At 48.8% G+C, this 10,376-nt stretch overlaps 1 protein-coding gene across 3 annotated transcripts in view; it reads left to right on the top strand.

Annotated features, from left to right (window-relative positions):
• Positions 1-10,376, top strand: part of LOC106722767 — a 34,300-nt gene that overhangs the window by 15,519 nt on the left and 8,405 nt on the right. Inside the window, exon 1 of one of the 3 annotated variants that reach the window (XM_014524666.2) lies at positions 9,319-9,381. The exons of 1 other annotated variant lie outside the window; for it this stretch is intronic. The gene's annotated coding sequence lies outside the window, so the exon portion shown is untranslated. Of the gene's footprint in view, positions 1-9,318; positions 9,382-9,756; positions 9,836-10,376 lie in introns of those variants that run through there. One more of the 3 variants, XM_025215519.1, reaches the window with a different exon arrangement.

Raw genomic sequence — 10,376 nt, 5'->3', positions numbered from 1 at the left:
AAAACTCCAAAAAATGCAAGGTACTCCACCTTGGGAAGAAAAACCCACAGCATGCTTATAGGCTCGGCTGTGCTACGCTTGCTAACACCACGGCCGAAAGGGACTTGGGGGTCATGATTGACCACAAGATGAATATGAGCCACCAATGTGATGTTGCAGCCAGCAAAGCAAGCAAAACTCTGACTTGCATCCATAGATGCTTCTCTAGCAAATCCCAGGATGTCATCTTCCTGCTGTACTTGGCCTTGGTGAGGCTGCAGCGGGAGTACTGCATCCAGTTCTGTGCTCCACAATTTAAAAAGGATGTGGAGAAGCTTGAGAGAGTCCAGAGGAGAGTCACACATATGATCAGAGGGCAGGAAAACAGGCTTTATGATGAGAGGCTAAGAGCTATGGGACTCTTCAGCCTGGAAAAGCACAGGCTCAGGGGGGACCTGGTAACTGCCTATAAGTATATAAGGGGTGTACATCAGGATCTGGGGGAATGCCTGTTTACCAGAGCACCCCAAGGGATGACAAGGTCAAACAGTCACAAACTCCTCCAAGACTGTTTCAAGCTGGACATAAGGAAAAGGAAGAACTTCTTTACTGTCCAAGCCCCCAAGGCCTGGAATAGACTCCCCCCGGAGGTGGTGCAAGCCTCTACTCTGGACTCCTTTAAGAGTCAATTGGAGGTTTATCTTGCTGGGATCCTGCAACCCCAGCTGACTTCCTGCCCCTGGGCCAAGGGGCTGGACTTGATGATCTTCCGAGGTCCCTTCCAGCCTTAATGTCTATGAAATCTATGAAATCTCTCCAATCTGTCCATACCCTTTCTGTAGTCGGGGGTGGGGGGGAGTATCAAAACTGAACACAGTATTTCAAGTGTGGCCTCACCAGTGCTGAATAGAGGGGAATAATCACTTCCCTTGACCTACTGGCAACACATCTACCAGTGCAGCCCAGGATGCCGTTAGCCTTCCTGGTGACAAGGGCACACTGCTGGCTCATATTATGCTTATTGTCCTCTGTGACCCCCCCAGGTCCTTTTCTGCAGATCTGCTGCCCAGCCAGTCAGCCCCCAACCTGTCCTGGTGCCTGGGATTGTTCCGTCCTAAGTGCAGGACTTTGCACTTCTCCTTGTTGAACCTCATGAGATTCCTTTTGACCCAATCCTCCAATTTGTCTAGGTCACTCTGAATCCTGGCCCTACCATCCAGCTTATCTACTACTCCCCCCAGCTTGGTGTCATCTGCAGACTTGCTGAGTGTGCACTCTATGCCATCTTCCAGGTCGTTGATGAAGACATTGAACAAAACTGGCCCCAGGGCTGACCCCTGGGGCACTCTACTTGATACTGGCTGCCAACTAGACATTGAGCCATTGATTACTTCTCTCTGAGCCTGATGCTTCAACCAGTTTTCTATCCACCTTACAGACCATTCATCCTGCCCATACTTCCTTAGCTTGCCTGGGAGAATGTTGTGGCAGACCGTATCAAAAGCCTTGCTAAAATCAAGGTGCACCACATCCACTGGTCTCCCTGCATCCATACAGCCAGTCATCTCATCTTAATAGAAGGCAATCAGGTTGGTCAGGCATGACTTGCTCCAGGTGAATGCATGCTGACTGTTCCTAATCAACTTCTCCTCCAAGTGCTTAGAAGTGGATTTCTTGAGGATCTGTTCCATGATTTTCCAGGGACTGAGGTGAGGCTGACTGGTCTGTAGTTCCCTGGATCCTCCTTTTTCCCTTTCTTAAATATGGGCATTATGTTTGCCTTTTTCCAATCATCCGGGACCCCTCCTGATCACCATGAGTTTTCAAAGATGATGGCCAAAGGCTCTGCAATCACATCAGCCAACTCTCTCAGCAGCCTTGCGTGCATCTCATCTGGTCCCATGGACCCCAAGGTACTGATCAGAAAACTGGAAGATATTGGGCTCAACTGTGGGACCATCAAGTGGGTTCAAAACTGGTTGCGGAGAAGAATGCAGAGAGTCCAAATGAATAGATTGGTGTTCTGGCGAGAGGTGGGCAGCAGCATACCCCAGGGGTTGATACTTGGCTCAGGACTGTTCAACATCTTCACCAACGACCTGAATGAGGGGGTGAAAAGCTTATTGGCCAAGTTCATGGACAACACCAAGATATGGGGTTGCGCAGACACACCCACAGATAGGCTGCAGATACAAGCAGACCTACATAGACTGACATGTTGGACAGAACAGAACCAGATAAGGTTCAACATAGAGAAATGCAAAGTGTTGCATCTGAGAAAAAAGAACCCCCAGCACACCTACAGGCTGGGCATTGCTAACCTAACCAGCACTACAAATGAAAGGGACCTGGGGGTAGCAATAGACCCCAGCATGAATATGAGCCGGCAATGCGATGCAGTAGCTGCTAGGGCCAATAAAACTCTGGCATGCATCAATCGATGTATTTCCAGCAAAATCAAAGAAGTGATCCTCCTGCTTTACTCAACATTGGTGTGGCCACAGCTGGAGTATTGCATCCAGTTCTGGGCGCTGCACTTCAACAAGGATGTGCTAAAGCTCGAGAGGGTCCAGAAAAGGGCTACCCATGTGATCAGGGACTTGCATGGCAAGCCACATGAGGAGTGGCTGAGGGATCTTGGACTTTTCAGCCTAAAGAAAAGAGGGCTGACAGGGGACCTGATTGCGGCTTACCGCTATATCAGAGGCGTACATCAGGAGCTCAGTGAACAACTGTTCACCAGGGCACTGTGGGGGAAAACTAGAAACAATGGCCACAAACTCCTAGAAGATGGTTTCAGGCTGAACATTAGGAAAAACTTCTTTACAACTAGGGTATCCAGACTATGGAACAGGCTCCCCCCAGAGGTGGTACAATCATCTACCCTAGAGGTCTTCAAGAGAAGTCAGGATGGTCACCTGGCTGGGGTCACCTGACCCCAGATATCTTTCCTGCTCATGCAGGAGGCTGGACCCAATGATCCTTCAGGGTCCCTTCCAGCCCTATGATTCGATGACTTGTACACATCCAGCTTTTCTAGGTGGTCCCTAACCTGTTCTTTCAGCACTGAGGGCTGCTCACCTCCTCCCCAAACTGTGCTGGGAGCTGACATTGCTTGTGAAGACTGAGGCAAAAAAGGCATTGATCACTTCAGCCTTTTCTGCATCCTCTGTCACAAGGTTGCCTCCCCCATTCAGTAAAGGACCTACACTTGCCCTGATCCTTCTCTTGCTACCAACATACTTGTAGAAACCCTTCATGTCCCTTGCTAGCTGCAACTCCAATTGCGCTTTGGCCTTCCTGACTTCATCCCTGCAGGCCTGAGCAATGCTCTTATATTCCTCCCTAGTTATTTGTCCAAGTTTCCACTTCTTATAAGCTTCATTTTGTGATTTATTTTACTAAAGAGTTCCCTGCTAAGCCAAGCTGGTCTTCTGCCATACTTACTGGTCTTCCTGCATATAGGGATGGTTTGTTCCTGTACTCTCAGTAAGGTTTCATTGAAGTACAGCCAGCTCACCTGCATTCCTCTCCCCCTCCATCTGGCTTCCCAGGGGAGTCTCCCCATGAATTCCTTAAGCGAGTCAAAGTCTGCTTTTCTGAAGTTAAGGGTCCTTACTCTGCTGCTCTCCATCCTTTCTTTCCTCAGGATCCTGAACTCAATCATCTTGTGGTCACTGCTGCCCACATTTCCATCCACTACTACATTCCCCATCAATTTTTCCCTGCTTGTGAGCAGCAGTAAGAAGAGCACGGCCCCTAGTTGGCTGCTCTAGCACTTGCACCAGGAGGTTGTCCCCAATACTCTCCAAAAACTTCCTGGATTGCCTGTGCACTGGTGTATTGCCCTCCCAGCAGATGTCAGGGTGATTGAAGTCCCCCATGAGAACCAGGGTCTGTGATCGGGAAACTTCTACTAGTTGTTTGAAGAAAGCCTCATCTACCTCTTCAGGCTTCAGTCTGGTGGTCTATAGCAGACCCCCACCACAACATCACCCTTGTTGCTCTCCCCTCTGACTCTAACCCAGAGACCCTCAAAGGCCTATCTCCATCTTCATATTGGAGCTCTGAGCAATCAGATGGCTCTTTTACATGAAGTACAACTCCTCCTCCTCTTCACCCCTGCCTGTCCTTCCTGAACTGTTTGTACCTATCCATGACAGTACTCCAGTCCTGCGAGCTGTCCCACCAAGTCTGTTATTCCAATCACGTCATAGCTCTGTGACTGTGCGAGGACTTCTGGGTCTTCCTGCTTGTTTCCCAGGCTCCATGTGTTCATGTACAGACACCCGAGGTAACTAGCTTATTGCCCTGATTTCCCAGGAAGTATAAGAGCATCTCCACAGGGAGGCTGGTTTAAAGGCTATCTATCTATGCTGACAGTCTGATGCCATACCCTTTGGAAAAAACCTGTACATTACTGGAGCCTGGCATTGGGCTGGTTGATTATCACTGGACTATGCTGGGGTAAATCCATGGACTTCAATAGCAGAATCCAACCCTTTCTATTGACAAGTGAGATGTTTTAAAAGTAAAGTTTGCCATCCACTGCAGTGCAGGCTCTTTCCTTCCTCTGCCACCTGCCTAACTGTGGCTGAGCCATTCTAGGAGGAGTATTACTCACAGATGGTATGACAGGTTGGGGGGGGAACTGTCTCTTCTCAACTACCCCACGCCACCTTCCTTCCAACCAGGGGCCTGTACAACACTCAGCTGTCTCTAGATCCCAGGTCGTGACGTGCATCTATATCCAGACAGCAGTATCCAGGATACCCAGAACCAGCCAAATCAACCAATTGCAGCCTCCTGGAGCCCAGCTTCAGAGACAAGCAGACCCTTTATAAGTGATCCCTCACCCATTCCCTTTAAGGAAGGTAGTAGCAGCAAAGTGAGCTGGAAGGAATTGGTGAGAGGGAGAGAACAGCCAAGTACGGGCAGTTGGCTGTACAGCAGGTCCTTACTTCTAAGGTAAGTCTTTGCCTGATTTTCTCAGAATTGTACAGAGGCATGTTAATTAGGGCTAAGGAAGGTGAGTGGGTGCAGGTTTCATTAGAACGTATGCATCAGCTTGCTGAGGGAGAGCAAATAATGTAAATGTACATGTGCAAACTGGAATTCACAGGAGATGGTGTTGCTCACAATCTTGTCATGATTCAGCTTTAGCTGAGAAGAGATGTCCAGGGCATCCTGCATCTCTGTGGTTATGTGCTGAAACCAGTTGTGATTCGTACGTGCTGGCTACAATTTCATCCTGGCACTTGGAGCTGAATGGAACAGTATTGCTATCAGTTGCAATTGCAGGGGTATCGGACATGCGTCATGATTTGACATTTATTAAAGTGCCCTCCAGGTAATCCTTTTTTCAGGAAAACATTATTATTCTTCCATGGAGTTCATGGAAATCCAGGATGGCACTGGAGTACTTCAGCACGTCATTATGAGCTGGGTAACAAAGGCAGCGTTGGGGGTGAGTGTCTAGCTCTGTGGCTAGAGAGGGATGGCTCCATTACGGGGAGAGAGCACTGGGTGACAGTTCAGCACTTATAAGTGTTTATTGCAACTGTGCCACTTCTTGGGATGGGTGTAGGCTGTCTCACCTGGGAGAAAGGTGGATCCTCTAGAGCTAGAAGGAGTTGGCTGTACCAACAGACACAACCTGGGGATGGGGGTGAGAAGGCAATATTGTCATGGGGTCAGAGCACTGGTGCTTCTAGGCTTTTTTTGGCTGAGCTGGAGAATGTGAATTTGGAGATGAAGCATAAGGTATCTGAATGGGGATGGGGATCAGGAACCAGTTTAGCCCACTGGAGAGAGAGGGATATATTACAAAATTGTTGGGGATGTTCACAGGCATGTTAATAAGGTTTATGTTTCCTCTAAGCATAGGTAGACTTCTAGGGAACTGGATAGGAACTGTGCTGGGCTATATGCTAAAAGCCTTCATTCAATTTAGACTTGGGCGAAACTCCCACAGACTTTAGCACCTCCTAGGATCTGGCTATTTGTAGACATGGTAGCAGATGGGCTGAAAGTAACTGCAAACCTGTTAATATGGCCTCTTTCCACATGAAGAATCTCAACTGAGTAATAAAAGGGTAGTTTAATTTAAAGGACAATAGGCTAAGAAGAGGATGTTCTCTGTGATAGCCCAAAGGTGTAGAATTCACTGCTTTGCCCATCAGAAATTGTCCTAGTTTGATACACACAGGGCATGAATGTTTTCCCAAACAGCAAGAGGCTGTGAGAGCTCTTACCAAGGTTTAAAGAGCAGAACCAGTTCTAGGCTGTGGGCTTATGATATATGTGATTTATTGGTGGGAGGGATGCTCCTGGGAAAGCCTATTTAATTGTGTTTTTAAAACGAGATGCAGAGAGCAATGGATAGTCACTCCAATATACGGCATGTAGAACTCATAGAATTCAGGAGAAGCATCCACTTATATTTTTTAACAGAATTTTCTGTTTCCTAGGTGGCACAGGCTAGAGAAACTAACACAAAGCTGGAAGTCATGGCTCCAAAATCCTAGCTCTGGCACTGCCTAATTATGTGATTCAAACAATTCTCAGGAGGGCTAATTGGCCTGGCCATAGTGCCACACCAACAAAGCTAGACTGTTTCTGACACCTCACTCCTAGCTCAGGTATCTCTGCGTGGAACTGTGTAGTGCTGTGCAGACATACCCTGAGTAAGGATTTATCCTAGAAAGATTTGCCGATCGAACTACCCTGCTGTAGTTAAAGCAGCAAGCTTGCTCTAGCGGGCATGCAGTTAAACTGATTTAAAATATCTGCACTAGTATTTGACACATTAATACTGGTAAAAAGTCATGCACATTAAGATTTTTACCAGTAAAATTATACTAGAAGACATCACCCATGAAGCAACACAGTAAAACTCCCCGACATGGACCAGACCTAAGTAACTTACCCAGTAGGCTGAATTTCTACTTCTGCTTTTCTCCCATTTGTGAATGGTGCTGCTTAATATAAGCACTATATACATGCAAAATGTCCCTTAGTATCCTCAGCCTGGGCAGGTACAAGCACACACAGAAGTGTATCTACCTTTGTTTGTAAGGTGAGGAAATGCTATTAGTGCACAGCAGTTACTGTCCAAAGGTGAGGTCTGTAGTCTTCATTTGCAAGTCATTTATACCAGCCCGAAGTGATTTTTAAGGGTAACCAGAACTGACTGCCATTCTCCCTTCTCTTTGACTATGTAGAAATAAGAGGCAAAGCAATAGAGAGACCTGGGCCTTGTAAGTGTAGAAATAAGGGTACGTGCAGGCATTTCTTAAGAAACAGACCAAGGATTGCTATTTAGTTTTATGTGTATGCTAGAGACTTTGAGTTACTTATTCATTTCCATATTGTGACTTAGCTGTTGGTAGGTATGGAAATACCTGTTACAATCAAGGGACAAAATTATGGTAGCGTTCAGGTAAGCGGACAATATATGTTTGACCATGACATCATTGTTGACTTCCATCATTTCATGGTGAGCCTTGAAATATTTCTTTGTTTCCTATAAAAGCCAGCACTTGGACCAGAGCATCTCTTTTCCTTTTGATGTGCCCTCACTTTTGTGCCCTCCTATTTGTAGAGAAAAGCCTAAAAATGTGCACCAAACGTAAGTGCCAGAATACTTGCTTTAAAAAAAAAAAATCACGATTGGAGCTAGCATCGTGATTTTTAGACCCTCAGGAGCTGGCAAAATTGCACCGAGCAGAGTAGTTAGTGGCTTTTAACCAGTGTGGCCACATCTCCCTGTTTCCTGGCAAGGCTCAATTTTTTGGAGTAAGAGGGAGTGCATTTTTAGACTCCTTTGGTGATGTGAGTCCCTGGGCATCCGATTTCTCCCGCACTAAGTTACCTTCTCTCATGGTGGTAGCAAGGGGGAAAAAAGAGTTGAGCCCATGACACCTAGAGCTCAAAACAAGGAGGTGAATAACAAGAATTGATCTTCTTCAATATTGTAAACCAATATTTAAGCAATCATTCTTTCTGTTAGTGCGTATAGGTCCTTCTGTTTGATTAAGCTGGTCAAACAATGACATTTCTAATAACTTTTCTAAAAGTAAGAGCATGAATATCATGAGGCCTAGAGAAACTGTGGAGTCTCCATCCTTGGGAGTTTTCAAGAACAGGCGGGACAGACACTTGACTGGGATGGTTTAGTGAGGGATGATCTTGCCTCTAGCAGGGGGCTGCACTAGATGACCCTAGCCCTACTTACCTATGAACTCAGGGTAGGTGGGTGTCGGTTTTATTTGGGGGGGACCTTGTGTTTTCTGAGCCGGCCTCAGGATCTGGGATTGCAGGGGATAAATGAGAGGGTGAAAAACAGTCCACAGTGAGCTATGGCTTCACATGCACGCACACACAGAGCTCTGACTTCACACACACACACATAGCTCTGACTTCATACACACAAGCCAACACATACACACAGCTTTAACTTCACAGTTCACACACATGCACACACACTGACTTCACCCACAGAGCTTACACGTGTGTACCTGCATGCACAGCTCTGACTTCACACACACACACACACACACCTCTGATGTCACACACACACACACCCCTCTGACTGCCAACAGATACACACAAACACACACACAGAGCGCTGACTTCACAGTTCACACACATGCACACACAGCTCTGACTTCACACACACGAGCCAACACACACACACAGCTTTAACTTGACAATTCACACACACATGCACACACACTGACTTCACCCACAGAGCTCTGACTTACATACGCATGCACCTGCATGCACAGCTGACTTCACACACACACACACACACACACAGACCTGTCATACACACACACTCCTCTGACTGCCAACACATACACACAAACCAACACATGTGCACACACAGCTGACTTCCCACACACACAGAGCTCTGACTAAATACACATACACACACACACACACAGCTTTAACATCACAGTTCACACACAACTGAGTTCCCACACAGAGCTCTGACTTACACACACATGTGCCTGCACGCACAGCTCTGACTTCACTTCCCCCCCCAACAAACCATCACACACACACAGCTCGGACTTTGCACAGACACAGCTCGGACTCTGCACGCACACATGCGTGTGTACACGCAGCTCTGGCTACACATGCAGATCACACACACACACACACAGCTCGGACTTTGCACGCACACAGCTCTCACTACACACACACAGAGCTTTGCCTGCACAGCGCACACGCACACACGCCGGGCCGGGCCGTGCGCGGATCGAGGCGGGGCGGGGCGGGGCAGGGCGGGAGGAGACTACATCCCCCAGCCTGCCCCGGCTCGGCTCGGCCCGGCCCGGCTCCCGGCGGAGGCAGCAGCGCGGCGCAGCTCGGGGGATCGCCCTGCCTCTGCCCCTGGTAAAGCGTCTGCGGGAAACTTCTCCGATCCGCTTTATGCAAGAAGGGGAGGGGGGCTGGCTGAGGCCGGCAGTGCATGCAGGGGATGCCCATGCCTTCTCCCCCGCTACTGTCTTTTGGGGAGTAGGATGTCCTCCCCTGGGCGCTGCTCCTTGCTCCCCAAGCCAGGCTGGGCCCCTGCCTGCGGGGTAATGTTTCCTCCCTGCCCCCTCCCCTTGGCACCTGCTGCTGGCACCCTCTTTTGCCAGGACCCCTGCCCCTCTTTGCTGGGCACGGTGGGGGCCCAGGGGTGTTCGGCGGCTCCGGCCCCTGGCTTGCTTGTCTCTGTTTTGGGTCGGCCTCTGAACAGGGAGGGGGCAGGGGGAGTCCTTTGGCTTGGCAGTGTTGCACGCCTGCCCTGGCTTTGGACTTGTGGGCTTCCCTCCCTCCTTCGGCTTCTCAGCGTGGCGGGGAGGTGAGTGTGGGGACGGGGGGCGTGTTTTCTACATGTGGAGGTAATAGCGAAAGGAGAAAAAAGGCCCTTTCCCCCTCAAGCAGCCCCTGTGAGCCCAGATTCGTGAGGCTGGCTCAGAAAACACAAGGCTCCCTTCCCCCTCCCCCTCAAATAAACCCTCTTCTGAAGATCATCAGGGGATGCACCCTGCTCCAGGTGTTGCCCTTGCCTCAGAGCAGCTGGACTTGTGCACCCCTGCATTTAAACTTCCTCCTCATTTTAACCACCGTGCCAATGACAGGAGGCTTCTTCATCCATTTCTAGTACTTACCTGGCAGGGGAAATACCATGACCAACAGGGTGGTTTTCCTACTTGCACCTGGGGCTAACCACTTTCCTGACATGGGTTAGTACCCGCAGAGGTAATGTATAGTAAACCTCCCGCTTGCTGCCCTAGTGGGAAGATCTTGGCTTAATGCCCACTTTATGGAAATGGGAGACTCCTCCCTAGCTTGCTTCTGCAGCCATATGGCTGAGGGCAAGCAAAACTCGGGGGCATCTG

The sequence above is a fragment of the Alligator sinensis genome, unplaced genomic scaffold (assembly GCF_000455745.1).
Source record: "Alligator sinensis unplaced genomic scaffold, ASM45574v1 scaffold1299_1, whole genome shotgun sequence".
NCBI lineage: Eukaryota > Metazoa > Chordata > Crocodylia > Alligatoridae > Alligator > Alligator sinensis.
This window is presented reverse-complemented; position numbering and strand designations above follow the sequence as displayed.